Genomic DNA, 23,779 nt, shown 5'->3' with positions numbered 1-23,779 from the left:
TTGAATGAGTACAGAATAAAACTGTCTGAATGCCTCTGTGTGAAACTCCTCTGTGAACTGTAATGAATGTTGTTGACTGTCATAATCTAAGCCAATGGGCTTTAAAACCATGAGATAATGCATGTTTAGTGACTGTATGAATCTTTGCACTTTGAAAAGTTTTCATAACAGGCTTAAGTAGTAAAAATCAAGGGTCTCTCAAGGGCTCTGTGTAACAGTTATCCGATTTCTTTTTCCCCCACTTTTTTTCACCCTCATTTTTATTTCCTTTCCAGCTTTTTATTGATGGGAAGTGTCTGAAGATGCTTCAGGAGTTTGAGCCATCCAAGATACCCACAGGTTTTAAGAGTTAATAGAAAATTAAGTTGCATTTCTAAAAGTCTCCAAGTATTGAATGTACAAAAATCTCAAATTACACTAAAGAAATAAATAAATGGCAAATTAAATTGGGATAATGTTTTTTCTCTTTGTTACTTTGTTACATAATAGAATTTAAATTTAGTTATGCATTTTAACTGTCAGCCAGTTAAACACTACTAAAGATTTAGAAGTAGCCAGACCATTTCCTAAAAATTCAAACTAGTAAGTGAAGTTACTATATAAAGCAAGAGATATTTTTACCTCTGTTTTTAACTTTGTAAAGAATGTAGTTAAACTTCAGGGAGACTGTATAGAAAGCCTCCTTCAGACTGTCTGTAAGTATTTTGGAACAAGAAGATTAGCAAATATCTCTCACTGTCTTATAATGAGGTTATAAGAAAGTGCGAGGACACTTGAAATAGAAGAGATAGGACAGAACTATTTATATATAGAGCTCAAATTAAAAAAAGAAATTGTTCAAGTACAATAGTGAATCATATGTGTTTCTGATAACGAGGTTTCTGCTTAGGGTTATTCATCATATGCTTAGAGATACATGTAATCAAAATGATGAAGAAAGCAGATTTTCACTAAAGTATATGGAAATGTGATATCTCCCAAGTCCTGTATTATATATTTCCAGCTCTATATTTTCTAAGACATTTTCAGTAGATACACTGACTGGAGACGACAATTTCTCATAGACTAAAGGATTCTTGTAAGATTACATGACTCTGCCAAACCATGATGTTGACCTTAATACATATGGCTATTGGAGCATTCTGGCTTTAAAAGCTTCATTATGCTGAAGTGCTGGCTGTCTGAGAAGAAATATGCAGATATTTCTCTCTCCCTCACAAACACATTCCACAAATGCTCTCTTGTTCCATTCTTGAAAAAAAGCCTCATCATTACAAGCCTTCACACAAAAGCCTCCTTAATAATTTTTACACTAGTATCACTGCTTTTGCTTCTTTGGTCTTAGATTTGCTTCAATATTGTGTAGGATGTAATATGATAGTTTCAGCTTAACAATGATTATTTTTTCGAAGAACATGAAGTATGTGTACCTTCTCACCAGGGTACAGGGTTTCTGCAGTGGCATCATTATTATTGGAGGTTTTCAAGACTTGGCTAGTCAAAACAACTCTGGCCTGCTCTAATGTTGGGGATAGTCCTTTGACTGTAAAGCTATACTAGGTATTCTCCAGCTTCCCTATTTATCTACCACTTCAATGCCTGTTATTTGTTTTGGTTTTGGTTTTTATCATGTTAGATCAAGTCCCTAAAGGCATGTTTATCTGCCTCTAATTTAACCAAGTAATTCAGCTGGCTAATCTCCATGAGCTCCTTACTGGTAGAGAGACAGGCCCTACCACAGGGGAGTTCATTGAGTTAGATTTTGGATGTTGTGCTGAATCTTCTCAACTTTGTATCCTCTTCTTAACTATAAGCTGTAAGAATATTAGGCACATGAAATAGCTAAAGTATATGCTTAAACTTCATTGTTAATATTTTCCATATCATCAAGTACATTGTGTGTAATCATTCAACACTGCTTGCCATTATATTCCTACATAATAGGAACCAGAAACCTACCAAAAATGTGGGAAGGTTATTATATCCTCATACAACCATGGGGCTGGGAGTCAGAGTAACATAAGGAAAATCATCTATGAGTAACAAGATTCCCCATGTCTGATTCCCATTGAGTCATATCTTAGAATAGAAGCACTGTTTTATTTTAATTTTAATTTTAATTTTAATTTTATTTTACTTCATTGTTTTGGTTTGATTTAGTTTGATTTAAAACTACATCATGAAGTCCTGTATGATCTTTAGAAACATGTCCACAAAAAATCAAGTGCAGCCCCGACTGGTTTGGCCAGATAAAAGAAGTTATGGATATTGGTTTATCTGGCAGCACATTTTTTTCCGTCTTTTATTGATTTATTTATTTTTACTAGTAACAGTGATTGGTTATCAGAGCTCAAGCTTTCTGGCAACTGAAGAGTCACAACACATTGCATAATATTTGAGTGATAGTGAACACTAGGTTGACAGAAACGCTGATCAGAAGTTATCTTCAACAGTTACAAGAACTTAGAACCTAAGGAAGAGTTATGAAAATGAATAAAAAGTTTTTGCCACTGGTAAATATATTTATCCAAGTATTTGCTACTGCTTCAGTGTCTGTAGAAAAACTGTAAAGTTTTCCAGCTATAAAACTTTGTACATGCCTGACTGCCAGGTGTGCTGACTATGGCATAAAACCCATCTATAGATGGTTTTTCACAAGTTCTCATAAAGCCCAAAGACAGCACTTTTCCAGGTGATGGTGCTTATGCCCTACAAGAGGCATCCATCATTCCATAATAAGCTCTTCCTGCCTGATTTATTTCTTATTCATCTGGCAATTCACTCAATGTAAACTTCCAGACCCTAGTAAACTATTTATTATCTTTTAGCCTGTCATGGTATATTTGTCTCACTGCCCTGGACAATTAGTTGATTTGGACAGTATTCAGGCTAGCGGCCTTAAGCACCAAAGATAATATGTCTTCTGAATATACTGTCTGTTCCTTTAAGGGTAACCTTGGAAGTCTACCAGAATTAACATTTTATGTGAGTGGCTTTCTTTATGTTTGCTACAAATCTCTTTCATATACTTGGATTTTCTATACAAATCTGTAACACAGCACCATCTTTGTGAAGCGCATATTAGTCTGTGCTGCAGCAAGCACTGCAGGTTCCCACCCACCCCAGAGCACATCCAGCAGAGAATAATTCTTACAGCTGCAGGATAAATCATATTTCCCACAGAGCCGTCTCCATGATACAAAACTTCTTTAAAATTATCAATGGATGAATAACTTGCAGCCTTGCTCTGAAAAACCCCACAGTAACTGCAGTAACATGCAACCCACATTGTAAAAATGCTGCATATCAATATTTCCTTGTTCCCAGGCCATTCCTAAATACTCCAGAGGAAAATGATGTGGGACACTAGTATGGTGCTGTTTCTCATTGAAGTGGCTCAATGTCTACAACAGACAATAAGTTTTTCCAAGGCAGCCAGAGAAAGAATCTGAAAAATAATTCAGATCTTTTGATTTCCCCATATTTCATCTTAATTACATATTTTTCCCACATTTCTTTATGTAAGAGCTGTTATGACAGTCTCATGCCATTATTGAGAATTTGTTCAGAATATATCCTTGAGTAGCAGAACTAATAAAACATGATTTCAGGTGGAATTATGTCATTAGTCACTTGAATTTCCTATCCTGACTACTATATCCCCAGCTTTTGCAGCACCTCCCTTCCCTATCATTCTGCCAGCCCACAATTCCCTGAATATCTCCACTCTCCTGCATTGCACCTTGAGCATCAGCATGCTCAACATAACTTGGTTGACATAAGTACATGTTGATGGGTCAGCTTACATAAATATGGGAACTGGCTTGATAGAACACAAAAGCTAAGCATCAGTCTCCTTTTGCAAGTTTTCCCTCATTGCAGTAATGTTGGTATGTGCAAAAAAATTAAGTAAATGTCTACAAATTTGTATCTTGCTGCTCTTAGCTGCCCATTTTCCCCAGGCTGAACATATTAAATCCTTGATTATTTGTCAATCTCCTGTGGATATCTTTTTATTTTATTTTATTTTTTATTTTATTTTATTTTTTCTTCTCATGTAAAGTTCAAACAATTCATTATTATGAACTATGTTACACTAAATGTCAGACAAAGAACATATATATAGGAACATATATATTCCTTTACTGTATTTCACTATTTCCAAGACGTTTGCCTTACTGAGTTTTAACAGGCAACTTCCAGGCAGCTTTCTGGTAAGCAAGGAGGAAATATGAAAGTGTGTAACTATTTCTATTTTTACCATTCTAGAATATGGCTTAATGTTAGTTTTTGATACATTTATTTTACATTTATTTTCAATTTTAGATTAATTTCTTGCCAAATTTCTATGAATTGCACAGTTCAGTGCTTATCCTGAAATAGTTTAGACCCCCTGTTTTACACTAGTTCCAGTTCCTACCGCAGACCTTGTCACTTCTCTCTAAAGTTCTCACTTATCAAATCAGTTTGGCTTTTGGCAGGTTTTAGCTGCTGCCAAACAGTCACTGAGAAGTACTTTCAAGTGTGGGGCTGATGAGAGCATTCAGAAAAGCAATTGATGGAAGTTGGAGAATCCTTGTTATGCCAATGTCAGGACTTATAAATCTCTTATTTTGCAGTGAAAGACTGGAACTAAAGGTGAAAAAATTAGACAAAACTCAAGGAAAATCTGAGGTTCTTGCATTCAAGCTGTTTTGTAGAGAAGAGCTAGAAGCACCACTTAAAATATGTACTTTACAAAGGTAAAGCCACCTGGAGCACAAAGAAAAATACTACTAGACTGCTTGAGGTCAGCACTAGGAAGCAAACAGTAAGAAAGAGGGGATAAGGAATGAATGAAGATACCAAGCAGGATCTGATGTGGTGCAGGAACTTTTTATGTAGAGAAAGAAACAAATTTGCCTGAAAAATCTGCTGGCCTTCTATGACAGGGTTACAGCATTGGTGGTTAGGGAAGGAGTAACAGACATCATCTACCTGGAATTGTTAAAAGCATTCAACGCTGTCTCCCATGATATCCTTGCCTTTAAATTTGGAGAGACATGTATTTGGCAAAAGGACCTCTTGGTAGGTAAGGAATTGGCTGGGTGTTTACACTCAAAGAGTTGTGGTCAACAGCTCAATGTCCAAGTGGAGATCAGTAATGAGTGGTGTTCCTCAGGGGTCAGTGCTGAGATCATCGCTATTTAACATCTTTGTTGGTGACATACACAGCAAAATGTGGTGACATGCACGCACAGCGAGTTTGCCGATGATTGAGAGGTAGGCCTGTGAGAACCTCCTGAGGTTCAACAAGGCCAAGTGTAAGGTCCTGCACTTCTGTTGGGGCAATCCCAAGCACAAATATAGGTGGGGTGTGGAATGGATTGAGAGCAGCCCTGAAGAGAAGGACCTGGGGGTGACAGTTGACAAGAAATTCAACATAAGCTAGCAATGTGTGCTTGTAGCGCAGAAAGCCAAGCATACCCAGGGCTACATCAAAAGCAGCATCGCCAGCAGGGGCATTCTTCCCCTCTGCTCTGCTCTCAAGAGATCCCACCTGGAGCCCTGCATTCACCTCTGGGGCCTCCAACAAAAGAAAGGCATGGACCTATTGGAGCAAGTCCGGAGGAGGGCCACAAAGATCATCAAGGGGCTGGAGTACCTCTCTTGTGAAGATAGGCTGAGAGAGCTGGGGATATTCATCCTGGAGAAGAGGGGGCTCCTGGGAGACCTCATAGCAGCTTTCCAGTACCAAAAGGAGGCCTACAGAAAAGCTGTAGAGGCTTTCTCTCAGGGATTGTACTGATTGGACAAGGGGGAATGGCTTTAAACTAAAAGAGGGGAGATTTAGATTAGGTATAAGAAAGAAATTCTTCACTCAGAAAGTGGTGAGACACTGGAACAGGTTGCCTAGAGAAGTTGTGGATGCCCCATCCCTGGAGGTGTTTAAGGTCAGGTTGGATGGGGCTTTGAGCAAACTGATTTAGTGGGAGGTGCCCCAGCCCAAGACAGAGGGATAGGAATTACATTATCTTTAAGGTCCCTTCCAACCCAAACCATTCTATGATTCCATGATTCAAGGTTCTATTAGAAACAATTAGTGCATTCACTAAATTTGAGAAGGTGTTGTTAAGAATTTTCAAGGAAAAAGAAGAGTCATAAAAGTTAAGCAAAGACAAGGTGTAGAAGCTATTTTAATTGAACACAAACAAATGGATCGCTGTGAGGAAGAGCTGTTCTGCTTTACAACTAATGTCCTGAAGACATAATTCAAGACATGATCTATAAACAGTGTTTAACTGTTGAAAAGATCATTGTAAAACCACGTGTCCCAAGGGAATTTCATCCTCCGTGAAGAAAATTAGAGACCTTTAGACAGAAGAAGGAGAAATTTCAACTCTTTGTTCCTGTGTGAGGAGGAATATTCTGCAGCATGGCACTGGAATGTCCAGGAGAAGCAGCATTACTGCATATGGGCATGAAACTGCCTCCCCAGAAGCAAGGTCTATATCAGGCATGGTCAAACAGGGCAGCCCTTCTCTACACCAGGTTGACCTACATGTATCCTTGTAAGAAAGTCTGGGCACGCTATAGACGTGCAAACTTTTTCGAAGCAAACATAAACTTTCTTTTTTGTCTCTCCTCTGGTTGTCCCAAATGCAAGCAAGCATATTATGGCAGCAGAGAGCAAAGCTAAGGGACTCTATTTGAGGAAGCTTTTTTTGCTTCAGGCTCAGTGCTGTACTGACCAAGTTTACAAGGCTTCCAGCTCAGAGCTAACTACCTGTAAAATACAGATTAGAGAAGGCTGTGTGCAAAGGAATTGCTGTGGAGACAGGGGGCATATGTCAAAACACTTTGCAAGGGTTACTCGCCCAATCTGAATAAGTGAATATGAGAATGGCAAAGGTTGTGAAGTGCTCAGTGAAAAAAAGTATTACAAAGGTAATAGAATAGCTCATCACAAACCTCGCCCTAATCTGATATTAACCCAATGAGTGTGAGATAATCCATCTGTAAAAACATTTACTCAATGACAGTGATTCTATATTGACAGAATCACAGAATAAAAGAATAGTTGAGGTTGGAAGGCAGCTCTGGGTCCATCTGGTCTCACCCCTGCTCCAGCAGAGACACCCAGAGCAGGCTGCCCAGTACCTCATCCAGGTGGCTGCTGGAGATCTCCGAGGAGAAGACTCCTCAGCCTCTTCAGCCTCTCCATTCCAGTGCTCAGAACACTCAGAATGCCTTGGAAACGTAAAAAGATAATATTAAAAGTAAATTCATACATGTGTGCGTGTGTAAATTAAAAACAGATGAAAAGAAAAAGTGGGTACATGAGGATAAACTCCTAAACAAAACCAAGGTTATACATATGATGATCAGGGACCTGATTTGAACATACAATCTATCAACCCAGTATCGTAAACAACACAGACCCAGAAACATTATGTAATTTAACATTTCAGAAAATATTAGTACCCTGCTGCATACACATGCATACTCATGAACCTCGGGAATATTTTAAAAAGTTGTGAAAAAAATCTTTCACTCTGCTTAAGTCTGTGTTGCAGTAGCCAGAGCTTTTCAGTCCCATGATAGCATGGCTTCTGATACATTCCCTGTTCCCGGTAACTAATCTTTTGCATTTGCTTCTAAATTTCCTCTTGTGTATTTTATTTATTTATTTATTTTATGACATTCATTCAACATTATTTTCACCTCCAAAGCACTGAAGTTCTTAGCTACCTATATGGTGTAATTTATGTTTCAGGGTTGAAAGCAACCTGGAGAGAAACATCGAGTATTAATAATACAATCATGTTCAGCAGGTTAATAGCTCAGACAGGAACACAATTGAGTGCTTTAATACTGAAATCCAGCTTATTTCATGTTCTTCTGATTGTTAATAATCAGATGCAGCCTCGGTTTGTGAATCTTCTGATTTAGTGTTCAAACCTAGAGGAAGAAACATGCATCTACAAAGAGAAAATTGTAAACCTATCTTTTCCCTTGGGTGTAGTATAAAGCTTTTTAATATTATTATTTTTTTTTTAATTTTTTTTTTTTTTACTACTGTCTGATTTTCTCTTTAGAGTTGTTTTGTCTTCAGTGAAAACATTGTCTTTTATATATCATTGATGGTTCTGATTATAAGAAACACAAAGTACTAGCACAAAAGTTGTAATGCACATTCTCTTGCACAATGATTGCAGCAGCATTACCCTGTCATCTTGCTCTGTGCATGCAGTTTTTATCCCCTATTATAAAGTGCATATGCCCCCTCTGTGTATTATAGATATAATCTAAAGATCACTGAAATGGAAAGGTCCTCACTTAGCTTCAGACAGGTCCTATATCTATAAAAAGAAGAGCAACTACAAAGGAAAATGGCTTTTTATATTCATTCTAGTGCAGATTAAAAGAGTCTACAATTCTAAATTATATCTCTACTTTCAAATACAAGTGTGGGCCTCAGATTAAAATTATATGTACTACTGTTTTATTTATGCCATGCTCCTATTTGCTGTTGTTTTAAGTAAAAGTGTGTGGAATAGTAAAGACTGCAAAAACCTGTTTACACTAACTCCTTTTCAGTTACAGTCTGAAAACCTTTTCCTGACACTTCTGATATGTTGGTACGAGTCGCTTGGCTGTGCACTTGCTGAGGCACAGAATCTTCGAAATTTCTGTGAATTCCTCTAAAATTGCTAAAATAACATGGTTGGCTGTTATTTGAGATGTCCTCTGCAGTTTTAAATGGCAGGGTGTAGAATGTGCATAAAGGGTGAAAAATTTGTCTTTGGAAGATCTGTTAATTACAGATAAAGACTTCTAGGATGGAGGGTGACCAAACTGCTGTGTTTGGTCCTCAGTGCATTGTGTTCATAGCCATTATAGTTTCTGAATCTCAGCAGATTCCAGATAACATCTCTGGCAGTTCTCCAGCCTTTTTTTGGTGTAGACACTTTGTATGCTACTTCTGCATGGAGCTGGGATGCTGCCCCCAGTCCATAAATATGTCAAGCCCAGAAATGACTACAGAGTCTGTGGAATAATTCTATTGATATTCCAAGTTTCTGAATGCTTTGGTTTTTAACATCAGCTCTCTAAAGCTGGAAAAAAAGTAAATAACAATAATACATGTAGTTTTCTGAACTAAGATCTTTATTTTAAAGATGTCAGAAAAGATGTACAAATCTGGACAAATATAATAAACATCTTGCCTTCAGTTCCATGCCTTTTAATTTCCTTTCTACTCTGAAATCCTCAGTGAGGATTGTGTGGGGTTAATGTGTGTATTGGGTTTATGTAGCAAGAGTTTGGCAGCACGGGGGCTGCAGGGGTGGTCTCTGTGTTCAGAACCCAGCAGCTGCCCCATGTCAGATCAGAGCCAGCTCCAGATGGCTCCAAAAAAGACCCACTGCTGGCCAGAGCCAAGCCATGAATGATGCTAAGTGGGCCTCTGGGAGAGCAGAGTTAAGAAAGGGGAAAAAAGTCCTTCTATGCTGCATCAGCTGGGAGAGAGGGGTGAGAACTGCGAGAGAAGCAGCCCTGCAGCCCCCAAGGTGAGTGCAGCAGGAGGGCAGGAGGTGCTCCAGGCACGCAGCACAAGCTCCCCTGCAGCCCCTGGAGAGTCCCCTGGTGGAGCAGGCTGTCCCCCTGCAGCCCATGGGTCCCACACGGAGCAGATCTCCACGCTGCAGCCTGTGGAGGAGCCCCTGGTGGAGCAGCCTGGATGTGGCCTGTAGGAGGCTGTGGCCCATGGAGAGCCCCTGCAGGACGCAGCCCTGGGCTGGAGCTGCAGCCCATGGAGAGGAGCCCACACAGCAGCAGAGGGTCTGGAGCTGCTGCCCACCCGTGGGGGACCCGTGCTGGAGTAGTTTGCTCCTGGGGGGTGGACCCCATGGTACAGAGGCATGTGGGAGCAGTTCTTGAGTTGCAGCCTGTGAGCAGCCCCCACAGGCTCAGTTTGGGAAGGATGGCATCCTGCGGGAGGGACCCCAGGTGGAGCAGGGGCAGAGAGTGACCGTGAAGGAGCAGTGGAGATGAAGCATCAGGTACTGACTGCAGCCCTCATTCCCCATTTCCCTGTGCTGCCCTGGGAGGAGGAGGTGGAAGAGGATGGAATGGGGGGGGGGGGGGGAGGGAGGAGGGGAGCTATTTTTAGTTTGCTTTTATGATGAAATACAAGCTGAAATGGTTAAAATATCATTTTATTCCACCATTTTATGTATTTTTTTCCATTTATTTATGAGTAATCCTAAAATTTCATTGCATCACTAAACACCTGTGTTTTTAAGATCCAGTAAACGCAACAAATGTCTTTGTGCTTCTGTGAGGGGATTTTGCACTCTACAGCCCTTTCAGCTTTGTTATTCTTACTTACACTTCACCCACTTTGATGTCTCATGGTGATCCCAAGGAGCCATGGCATCTTCATGCTCTCGCATTACCCCTGGTCCTGGAGGCATGACACAGTCATGATTGAAAACTAGGTTTTGCTACCAGGATTCTTCAGGTGCTTAAACTGTGAATTTCCCCAAACAGCTGGGTATTTGAGGTTTATTTTTGTGAACTATGATGGACTCAGAAATAGCACTTTTGGAAGTTTTTTTGGTTAAAATTAATCTTCAGCCAAAAGAAGTTGAATTACTTGAAATACTTCAGAATCTGAATGGCAAATGAAGGAATGGAAAGAAGATTTATGTGCAGTATCCCACCAATTATTCTCTTTTCTCACTCCCAGCTCAGGATATAGCTAAATCTTTATTTTGGTTTTAGTGTGGTATTTAGTGCAGGTAATAATAATAATAATAATAGTAATAATAATAATAACAATAATAATAATAATAATAAACAATGGTTTAATGAAAGCAAAAGCAAACTTTCACCATGATGATCTACTATAATACTGTATTACAGTTTTTGTAGTAAAGCTGGATCTCTTCATGTGCTTACAGATGCTTTACAGGCTCTGTCTTAACTTATGGCTTTAGTAGTTTGTGCAAATTAGCTTTAAAAGGTAAAAAAATAGATTCTCCCCCCCCCCCCCCCCCCCCAAATAGAACAGCATTGACCTTGGATGGCTTTCAGACTCAATACATTGACGACTGGAAGCCATGGACAATCATCCTCCTGTAAAGCAAGGGAGCACTGGGAAATTTGGAAAAATGCCTTCACAGAGGGGTGCATAAGCTGGAGTATCTGTGGAGGTTTCACTTCTTTTAACCCGTCTTCTCAAAAGACAAAATCTCCCCTGCTTTTGAAACCCAGAAAAGAGTGGAAAGCAAGAAAGTAAACAAATAAACAAACTGAAAAAGCAACCTAGAGAAAGATTCATTGGAAAATACACGAATTATATAAATTCAGAAAAAAAAAATCAGTATAAAGATGGATTTTGATAGGTTTCTCCTAACTTTTTTGGTGCCCTCTTTGTTTTGGCCCACTTTCTCAGTGTGCACAAGGACTGAATTTGAAACTTAGATTACTTAGATTAATTTAGATTACAGTAACAGATTTCCAGTCATGTAGGTAAAATCCCATTTTTCTGAGTATTTTGTAAATGATTAAATAATTACATAAATGATTACCAATGCTGGTAGTTCGATGTTGGAGAACCCAATTTACAGAATCACAGAATCACAGAATTTTCTAGGTTGGAAGAGACCTCAAGGTCATCGAGTCCAACCTCCAACCTAACGCTAACAGCCCTCCACTAAACCATATCCCTAAGCTCTACATCTACATTACATTACAAGATATTTGAGTGCTTCTACCAGCACTGCAGCTGCCTCATTCCATGGGCATGTAACACTGCTTTCAATTCATGCTCAGACTATAACAAAAGACAACACTCTTCATGATGTTGCACACTGGAACAGGCTCCCCAGGGAAGTGGTCACTGCACCGAGCCTGTCTGAATTTAAGAAGAGATTGGACTGTGCACTTAGGCACATGGTCTGAACTTTTGGGTAGACCTGTGCGGTGTCAAGAGTTGGACTTGATGATCCTTAAGGGTCCCTTCCAACTCAGGATATTCTATGATTCTATGATTCTATGTCAGTGGGAAAAAGACTCCCTAAGTCATCTAGCTTCTACTCTGCTATATAACCTCAGTTATTCTGGTTTCTACTGAGTGAATCTAGGCCATGCTTTCCACAAACAAGGATGTTTATTGTCACTCTAATGAACAAGTGTTTCAAACAAATTATATTTAATGACTAACAATAAAAGGTTAGCCACCTTTCATATGAAAGGTTAACTACAGCTCCCATGGGGGTTGATGGCTCTTCAGTTAGGACAGAACTTCATCCAAGAAGTATTCATAGTTAATGTTTTTGCTTAACATGTCAGTTATTTTTAGCAGTGCTTAGATCCAGGGTTATATGCTACATGTGTCCAGACTTCACACTGGGGCAAGACCACAGCATTCACCCTTTTTCCTTTTATCCATGATTTGGTTTCCAAACCAAAGAAGTCCAGACCCAAAAAATGTGTGAGAAATGTTTAATATATTTAAATGTATTAAAGGGCTTCAAAACAGACAGCATCCCAAAGCATGACCCACTGTATCTCATGGGTATCCCTGATAGACCTACTTTTGGGTCATTTCTTCAAGAGAAGAGGTAATGCTGTGCCTCATCTAACTCCCTCACTCTGGTCTGAGACACAGATAATTAAGTTCCTAAGATGAAACTCACTCCCTTTGACCATTTCATTAAAGAACTGAACCATCTGCTTTCCTGATCCTTATAGGGTCTGTATATTCATTTACAACAAAGTAAATGTCTCCTAACCACAAATACTGTGTACTTTGTCAGTAAAAGGTCAGGGTTGGTAACTTTGCCAGCCCCTGGTATTCTACCATTAAACCTCATTGAAGATTGAAAGATTAATCTACATTTAAGATAAAAATGTTTCTAATCACCCCCCTCCCCATTAGGGAACCCATTTCCAAGAAAGATTCATGTCTCATGTGATCTTTAGAGTACAGTCTCATTTCCAGTTCCTGCCAATCTGGAGAAGTCATCCAACAATTCACTCAAAGCATGAATTAAGGGGCAATAGGCACTGTAGTGATGCTGTGAGGAAAAGGAAAATCTATTGGGCATGCTCAGTGGATGTCTTTCACACAACTATGAACAAACAAACCAGGCCCAACACTCGATTAAACAGCACAAGTGTGCTCTGCAGAGCAAATTATGATAAATTGCTAATATTGATTACTTTTAACCAGAAGGATGAGATTGTCTGGTGTTTAAATTTAGGAATGCAGCCAAAAGATACCTTGACCTCACCTCTGCACTTGGAACCAATACAAAATTAATTGGAGCTGTCGTTCAGGTAGAAGTCACAATTATGTGACAGTTGATTTATTAATTTAAGAGCTAGCTACAAACCAGATGTGCTCATTACTGGGACGTGATTTTTGCAGCTTAATGTGTTAATGCAGAAAAAGCCTCCAGGATGCTGATAGTCTTTGCTTAGTGACTGTAGTATAATATATTTTCATTTGAATTAATACACTTCTCTTCAGCAGTAAACAGTTGTTGGTTGTTTTTTGCTTTGTTATGATTCCATTTTCCCTTTTTAAATTTTGCTTTTATTTTGCTAAGTACCTTGTACTGCTGAATACATAAGCATGTAACAAACTGTGATTTGGAGTACTTCTGCAATTTGGCTTTTTCAACAGTCATCGCAAGCTGCAAATACAGTGTTTTCTGGTACTGTTAATTGCACATGTTGCACTCTAAACAAAAGCATATATTGTCTGACCTGAATCCTCAGGAGTATTGAGCTACCTCATTTCTTTTCTGGCTTTGTCTCAAAATACTGATCTGTTGTGAGTGCTGGTTATCTGCTTGTACAGTGTGGACATAGGAGAGTTCAGTGTAGGTGGCAAAGCCTTCACTTATTGATCTTTTCCACATGCATATATAAATATATTTATATACACATTTGATATCATGCCTATGGACAAATTATAATAGTTATTTCATTAATTGCTATTTTTTAAGTCATTGCAATCCTTCAGTGGTGTTTATTTTTTATTTTTCACATTCATGCAGATCATCATATCCAGATTGTTAAAAGTACTCATGCATTAATAAAGATCACAAAGAGAAGCAGCATAATAAAATCAAAGGCAGGGGACTTTTTTTTTTTTTCTATTTTTTCTTTTTTCTTGTTTCTTTTTCTTTTTCTTTTCTTTTTTTTTTTTTTTTTTGATATCATCTTTGATATTTTTATAAGGGCATCTTAAATATATCTCCTTTATTTAGTTAGTTATTTTTAAATGACACCTGCAATGTCAGCACGATTATATACATCTTACTCTACTGTGCTTCCACAGTGTGCTCAGGACAATGCTTCCATGGATGGAACATAGGTGTGGAGGTATGGAGTGAAACATATAGCCATGCCCATGGATATTAGAGTTTTGTTATTAGCAAGGCTGAGGAACCAGGGTATTTTGCTTTTAGTCCTGCATTTCAGATCACACAATTGAAACACTGAACCCTTTGTTTTGTAGAATCTGATGTGATCTCAGTATCAGGAATCAGACTGGAGATCTACTGCGTCACTATAACTGCTACCAGTGTTTCTCCTCAGCTTCATTTTTTGTAGCATCTTGGGTAATTATGTGCTTTGGCTTGGAGTAATGGTAGGCTACATTCAGCCTTGAAACCTATGGGGCCTCCTGAAAAAACAAACTAACAAAAAAAACCTACCCCTACTAAAACACCCTAAAACTCGGTTTGAGTAGAAATTTGTAATTAAGTGTAAAAGATTAGCTAGCAAAAATAAAAAATAAAATCAGGAAAGGAACATTAGATAAATTGTAATTATTTTCTGTTCTTCCTGTTCTACTCATCCTTGTGCTATAACGTACTACTAATGTAACTTTGTATATTTTAAATATACTTTGCATATTTAAAGCCTGAACCCATTAAATAAATAAATAGATAAAACAAAGATAATATTACATCTAACATCCTACATTGAGACTGTCCCCTTTTCTGCTTTTATCACTTGCCCTGATAAAAAGGATTATATATTATATATATACACACACAGATATAATTCAGATTTTCAAAATATATCTGCTAATCTAATATATATATCTTCCTTTTTCTTACTCTTTTTTACTCATATCTTTACTCATACCTCAAAGAAAAGCTCAGCTTTTCTTTCCTTGGTGGTGAATGAACGAAAAGTAGAGCTTGGCAATTACATTGCTAAAAGTTCTACTAGTGCAGTATTCAGCCCTGTTCTACTGATAATTTTAGGGTTTAATCTCCTGAGAATTGTCAGTGTCAGAAAAAGGCTTTCTGTCTCATTGGAGAGCTGTGAATTTCGGCTTTTCAGATATATCATGTGTTATGCAGCATTTATTTAGAAACCTGACAGATCGTGAAATATTGAACTTTAAAACAGGAGTGACATTTTGATTTATATAAAAAAGGACTGATTCTTCTCTGTTTCCCATTGTTCACCAGTATCATTCTGTTGACAGGAGAATTACTTCTCTATTTGCACTAGCAACATAACATAGAATGTTAGCTAAATAGTTGTAAAAGTTTTCTAGTTCGTTTTTTTTTTTTTTCCTATTAACTGTACACAGTTAGATAGATGCATGAAATCAAAGTAGCCTGGATTTTACATGCATAGAAATACAAATTATGGTCCCAATAGATTTTTTAAAGTCTTAATAAAAAATAATTCTAAAATAGCATTTCTATGAAATGTGAGGTTTGAACAAAGTACAGGATGGAGTTATAAAGCTTTTTTATTGGAAGAAACTTGAGCTGGCCAGCATAATTCACTAGGCCATTTCAAACCTGATGCAATAAAACTTTTATGTGATCATATAACATTGTCTTCTGTACAGACAGCCTGATCTGTGAACACAGTTTGAGATGCAAGTTAATACTGATGAACGATTATAGGCACTACATATCTGCTAACCGGCATAATGCTTTATTATTGTAGCTATTAATTATATGAGGAATTCCATCTGACATCAAGGAAACAATTGTTTAGATTTTTTTCCCAAATTCATGTGTCCCAAAATATCTTTTGAGCTACTTTGAAGATTGAATCCTTATATCCTCTTGCAAATGGGGTGGAAAAACAAACAAACAAACAAACAACAAAACCCACAGGTCTGATACTAAAAGGAAGGAAAAAGTACTTGGAGAGGGCTCTTCAGTTATACGATGTTAATATGATGTTGTCTTCTGTTGGACAAGCAACTTAGTAGATTTATTTGTCCTCCCATCTCAGTATCATTAATCTGTCCAATTTTTCATAGATCTCAGGGGCTCATTGTCTGCTGCGGTCTTTACCACCACAGCTAATAATAAATAAATAAATAATCACATCATCACTCTGACTGTGAAATACTGACTAGGATACATAGCCCTTACAACAGGATGAAATTTACAGTAGTAAACTGAAGCTAATTTGTGGTGGAAGTCTCATGTCTTGGTTTGATGTTTGATGTTTTGTAAAAATAACAATGATTTCATACTGATTCACTGTTTGCAGACATAATTATAGAAGTATCCAAGAAGAATCAGTTGCAAGTGAAAAGGTTGTGATAACTCTGAGGAAAAGATATTTGAGATGAACTATATATTGTTAGAAGCAGAGATGTGTAACCAAGTTCCCATTTCAGTCATGTTAACATTAATAAACTTCAGTAAACTTACTCTGCTTCTGCCCAAATGGACAAGTGAACGCACTCCTGCCCTTTTGTGCTGCACTTCAGTCTATGGTAAATATCTATTATAAATCCAGATCCTTCATGACAGCACCTTCTGAATCTTTGTTGCTGTTGTTATCTTCAAGTCTAAATAATGCCTTCCACCCGCTTTGTCTCTTTTGATACTTGTTCATCTTCAGTGTGTTTGTTTTGCAAATCTTCCTGTTGTGCTGAAAAACATGCAGCTGATGAGATCTGCTTGGTGTTGTTGTCAGCAAGCACACAGCAGAGCCAGTGAACAATGGCAAACTCTAGAGTGAGTGGCATAATACTGTTTTAGCGCATAACTTTAAATTACTTCATAAAAATCAATTTGAGAAAGTCGGACACAGCATGAATTCCAGATGGTTTTGAAACATTACATCATTTTCACACTCTGTTATATATAGTTACAGATAAGGTCCCTTGTTGGTGGTATTTATCAAACATTAAGAGGCATTTCATTCCCTGGAACAATTGCAATGAAGGGTCATTTGGGTCCAAACATTGAAACAGGTCTCATTCATCCAACATTGTAATTGCATGTTTATGCTCCTTCCTTATAGTCTCTTGAGCACAGAGAGAGCTTGGAAAAAATAATAACTGAAATCTGGAGATGGATATTGTTCAGCAAGATGCTGAACAATACAGTTACTGAAAAATGCTGGAGTAAAAGCAGAGCAACAGGGTGGGGGGTAGGGGGAGGAGGATCAGGTTCATTCAAGGAGGTTATGAACATTTTTAGGAGTGGAAACAGTAGTCCCTCAGGAGAATGAGAAATGGCAGAACTCTTAAGAAATATTTGCTTTTTGTAACCATTTCGTACAGGTTTGTGCAATAAAGTGTTATAATACAAAACAAGGTCTCTGCCCTGAGAAGGTGTGAGCCATCTGCGTTTCCTGTTTGACTTCTGGAAATTTCATATCCAATCTCACAGATCATTGCTCTGCAGAGCAGGTTGATCTGAACTGTCTCTTCCAGCAGCAGCTACCAGGGACAAGTGTACACATGGCGACCTTCAGCTGTGCTTCACTCATTATTTCTTCTCTTCCATTTTTAGCTTAACCACTTGCTAAAGTGCCTGATGTCATATGGATGTTCCAGGCAGATTGCAGCCTTAGAGGAAAGTTAGTGTATTTGGTGGAAAATCAGAGGTGAAAATATTAGTGCTGTCATTGCTCAGAATTACCATTTTTCATTTTTTATTTTTCATTTTTCATTTTGGCGGAAGCATTGTATGATAAACTATTTTCATGAAGGGAAAGTATTGCATGTTGTCACATTATGTGAGAATTTACTTCTGTTGCTTACATAATCAGATTTTAGTATCAGTGCTGTAGTACATGATACCTCTGTAGGTCTCACAGTATAAGATCCCTTTTCCATCTGAGAGTCAAGGAATGGCTGTCTTCAGATAAGTAGTCAAATAGAAAAGTAATCAGGGTTATATTAACACTCAGGTCAGAATTATTGTGAAATGTTCTGATCACTCACCATATAAACTGAGGATTTTATTTCAGCTGTGTATTTGAAATATTGCAATATATTCAGACTGGTGTTTGAGGATGGAAAAAAAAAATGGATAAAGTTCGTTGTTCTTTCTTAGCACCTCCCTGTGGGAGCATCTCATACAGTCTTGAGAGCTGGCCTGCAGACTTGGAATAAATGAACAGAAATAACAGTGGTCATGGCTAATATATAGCTGTTATTTGTCCTAGGATCTCAAAGAAGTTTTCAAAGAAAAGCAAACATCCATATTTCCATGGTCTGCCCTGAGCTGTGCTTTTCAGAGGTGATAGTACTTGACTTGAAAATACGGGTAACAGTCTCATACTTTATTAATAGGCACTCTTATTACTAAAAATTTTACACTGATCACTAAAACTTTGACAACTGGTAGATCTGGAAATTCTTTAAAGGCTATTTGTTTTTAATGGACATTATCATCAAGATAAAATATTTATGTAATAGCTGATTTTTTTATTTAAACTTTATTTATTAGTAATTTTGTATTCAGTTGTAACTTCTTGGTATGACTAAAATAAGCATTTCAGGTTTCACAGTAATTTTATTGTATGGCTTTAGTAAAGTGTAAGAACAAAGAGCATGAAAGGCATTGTTGTATCTCTAGTAAACATCAATAAAATGGAAAAACACTTCAGAGATCTTTAAATGCCTTATTTCTCCTAATTGAAAAATAGAGATTAGTGGTTTATCTACTTACTCTGGAAGATGAAGGAAATCTTTTGTAAAATGATGAGATACACCAGAGACAGCTTGACCTGTGATCCTATGGAGTGTATTTAAAAGCAATTTTTCTAATATTGTAGGAGTATAAATAAAATAATAACTTAATAAAAAGAGAATAAAACCTAAAAAGTCTTTAGTATTAATAAATGTACCACTTCAGAGAGTATCTTCTGGGGACCTGCTGACAGTTTTCACATGAGATAATTGCAGATCAAAATGTATTATGCTGTTAATTTCAGCAGAGGGATTTTCTGTTTATTGTTGCAGCTAGCAACATAGTCATAACAGAAGATTAGAACAGGAGATTGCATGAGATTTTTCACTTTAAGTTTCTATTATCATTTTTTTAATGCTGTTTTATCTTGAATTTCTCCATGACACACATCTCTACTATGAATTTTTATCTGCAGAAATCTTCATTTATCGCACGCAGCAGTGATCTGATGCAGTTCATGCTGTATGCCTTTCAATTACATCTCAGTCAGGTATGGTCCTTTCTAAAAAACAGGGAACATGCAGGGAAACCCCTGCTTCAGGCTGACAACAGGGGATTTGCCAATCATGTGCTCATTATTCTATGTCCTGCATTTAGTCCTGCCTTTAACAGCACGGAAACAGAATCAAATCTGACGTGAATGCAGAAGATCTAGAAGTGAAGCCAAACATGTGGTCCACACAGATGTGGATGCAGTCAAGGTTGGGATAGGAGATAGCCTGACTGAAAGCTCTGGTTGTGATTTATGGAAGTGATGATCATTCACAACTGTTGCTGAAGTCAGTGGGAGTGCTTCCATGAATGTATAAAGTGACAAGCAGAGTGAAATATCCTAAAAACAACCCAAATTTAGTTAAAGATAAAATTGGCACTCAATCCTGGTGGGGGATTTTTTGTTTGTTTGTTTTGTTGTGCCACCACTCAAAGATACATTGTAGAAACATTATCAGTACTGTTTGCATTGCATTTTGCAACTGTGGTAGTGAACAGTACTGGGGAAGAAGTTGCTGCTTTTATCCTGTAAGCTAGTTTGAATAATGTGAAGTAAACAAGCTGCACAACACTTTTTTTTTTTTTTTCAATGTGCTGTTTCTGAAGTACAGATATTTTTCCAAGTGTTCTGAATGATTTGAAATGGGGTTGTAGAAAGAGAGATGTATTACTTTAGTTTCTGAGGAATTCATTTTACTGTTTCTTTACAGTACACTTTACTGTACTGTCAGTGGAGACACAGGATTTTGAAATGAAACCCTGACAATGTTATAAATATCTTTTCCATAGGACTGATGTCAGTCTGGAAAGCGTTAATGACATATAGGAAATCAAATTCATATTAAAATGTTATACTCCCTACCAAGATGTTGCACCCAACTGAATAAAATCCAGCTGTGTGAAGGTTTTCAGTAAACTCCCAATGACGTTCACAACCAGATGTTCACCTGGTTTTGCTTTGCTTTTCATTTGCTCCCGGAAGATGCCCAGAAGTCCCCTGGTGATCAGGAAAATCTTAAAACAGTTTTATTAAGGTAGAAATGTATTGGGGAATATGCAAAACATGGCAACATTTGCAGTCTTTTGTTCATACTCAGCTGTGTATTTGTATCTGCTATGAGAATAAGTGACCAAAAATATACTTGCAAGTGTTGCACTTGTAACCCAACAGCTTCTTTGTTTTTATTTCTGAGGCTCAGTGCAAGGGAATGAAAACTTTGTTCTGCATCTGTGAGATGATCTAATCAATGCTAGAGGAAGAAAGCTGTAAATGTGGAAGATAAAGACAGCCATGCAGATTCAGCTGGTGGCTGGCACATGAACAAAGCTTTTATGTGTACTGAGTGTCTCAGCGTATGTATCATTCTTGATACAAAATGATTTTTTTTCAATGACTTGATGAATTGACAGCTTTTCACCCTTAAGTTAGAGTAAGATTATCACAGAATCACAGAATCACAGAATTTCTAGGTTGGAAGAGACCTCAAGATCATCAAGTCCAACCTCTACCTAACGCTAACAGTCCCCACTAAACCATATCCCTAAGCTCTACATCTAAACGTCTTTTAAAGACTTCCAGGGATGGTGACTCCACCACTTCCCTGGGCAGCCTGTTCCAGTGTCTAACAACCCTTTCGGTAAAGAAGTTCTTCCTAACATCTAACCTAAAACTCCCCTGGCGCAACTTTAGCCCATTCCCCCTCGTCCTGTCACCAGGCACGTGGGAGAACAGGCCAACCCCCACCTCGCTACAGCCTCTTTTAAGGTATCTGTAGAGAGCAATAAGGTTGCCCCTGAACCTCCTTTTCTCCAGGCTGAACAAGCCCAGCTCCCTCAGCCGCTCCTCGTTGGACTTGTTCTCCAGACCCCTCACCAGCTTCGTTGCCCTTCTCTGGACCCGCTCAAGCACCTCGATGTCCTTCTTGTAGTGAGGGGCCCAAAACTGAACACAGTACTCGATTATGATAAGGTACTAAAGATTATGATAAGGTACTAAAGCTCTTTTGGGACTGTAGTGTTTTGGAAGAGAATGGAGGTGTTTTCCTTTTCAGGCTCTGAAGATTTCAGCTGACTGAATGCTGACATCTGCATGTGCCTTTTTACCAGTTGAGAAACATAGCACTCTTCTGATAAGCTTCATCCCTTTCTAAAGCACATCTGAAAAAGTCAGCCAGATTTCACTCTGGAAGAATTTGCTTTTCCCCACTGCTTTTCCCCTACACCAAAAGGAGTATCTGATGACTATTATAGACAGACCTAACTTTCAGATCTGCACAGTTAAGCAGGATGAATCTCTCAGGTGACACACCTCACACAATAGAAAAAATGAAGAATGTTTGTCTAAAGACCAAAATGTTTTAAATAGTAATGCTTTCATGACCCTCAAGTATATTTAATACTATTAGAGTGTTTTCTATTCATGAAGCTTTTTTTATGTCTGTGATGCTTTCTGGAAATTGTTGCTTATAATTATTTTTGAGAACTTAGGGATATGGTTTAGTGGAGGGCTGTTAGCGTTAGGTTGGAGGTTGGACTCGATGACCTTGAGGTCTCTTCCAACCTAGAAAATTCTGTGATTCTGTGATTCTGTGAACTTGCAGACATGGGTCTGCGATTTAAATCTGTATAGAGTTTTCTGAATAGTACTGAACTTAAAGTAGCTTTTGTTTTTACCCTGCTATTGAAATAGTTAAACTGGTACTCCAGAAAAATTGAAAGGCTGAAAAATAGTATTACCTCAGTGTCTGTCTCATTGTGATACAAGAAAAGGCAGATGACTCTGAAAATTTGACACAGGCTCACTGAAATTGCTCTGATTAAACTACAGAAAAATAGAGGCTGATATATTTTTTACAAAACACTACCAAAAGTTTATTTTGATTAAAACCAGGGGAGGTAAAAAGGATGGAAAATGCAAGACACTTGTTTTAGTGTTTTAAATTAGCTCTTTCAAAATGGGGAAAAGAAGGGAGAGAATGAAAATTTTAGCTACAGAGGAGTAAGTAGCCAAAACGTCACTATTAAGACTGGATGAGTTCTTTGGAAATTCCACACATCCACACATACAGATCTGGCTGTATGCATTTTAGGTTTAATTTGCCCTTTTTCAGGGCAGCTGAAGGAAATTTTGCACTTAGAAATCTCACATTAGGTTGTCAACTTCAGTTGCATGATCTGACTTAGTTTTCTGGAAGAATCTACTCTTGTTTATTTGTAACACTATATCACATGAGGTGAGAGAATTGCCTTTCTACACTGCATGTACTGCTAAAACCACAGAAGTAAATTTTAGTCTTACACATACATAACAGAATTTATCAATGTTCATCAGTATCTTGCTTTTTGAAATAATTTGAAGAATCCTTTTGATTTTGTTCAGCATTTTTTCTAACTGATTAATGCTGATGTTGATTTCTGAAGTTACCAGCCATTAGACTTCAGTTCCAGCCTTTTTATTGTATATATGAATAGCAAGTTACATTCAGTGTTGTTTAGCAAATCAGTAAAAAAATCCTAGATTTAGGATGCTTGTCAGAACTCTAGTGTTTGCTTTTTATGTTGTCTGTATATCTTTGGGGCCACCTGCTCTTTGACCACTTCTGCAGGCTCTTACATAGAGGGGATGTCTTGAACACAACAAGAGACAGGCACTGGTCTGTAGGTCTGTGATACCTACATACCACGTCAGAATAAGAATGGCCCTCACATATACCCGGTTAGGTTTTGTATCAGAAGGCAGGAGTATGGGCTGGATGATTTGACTGCAGAGCAGGGATTTATCCGTTATCCCCTGGGAAAAGAGCAGCTTGGTTTCATTAGTGCACCATGAAAGGGGGTGGGGGTTCAGAGGGGCTTAACAGTGAAGGACCAGGCAGCCAAATGCTTTGCTAGATGGTTTTTGAGGAGAAGTGAGAGAAGACACTAAGCGACGTTGTTTAGTGATGGTAGTGATGGTACTCAGTAGGTCAGGCTGATGGTTGGACTTGCTGATCTTGAAGATCTTTTCCAACCTAGATAATTCTATGATTCTTTTTTTTTTTTTTTCTTTTTTAACTCTTTCATAGCTTTTTAGCTGAGACTAACCAACATAACCACAAACACCTGACAGATTAAATATCCCCGGTTTGCACTTCTAATTTTTTTATTTTTTTAGTTTCTTCTTATGACTTCTTGCATGCCCTGTATGACATAAACAATTTCCAGATGTTTCAAAGGATGACATTGGGATTGCATTTTAGGAGAACATAGACTAAGTTTTATCTACATATTTCTGATCACTATTAGATTCTTAAGAACCCAAAATATGAATT

This window comes from Netta rufina, assembly GCF_964035555.1.
Source record: "Netta rufina genome assembly, chromosome: 1".
Taxonomy (NCBI): Eukaryota; Metazoa; Chordata; class Aves; order Anseriformes; family Anatidae; genus Netta; species Netta rufina.
Note: the sequence above shows the minus strand (reverse complement) of the source record.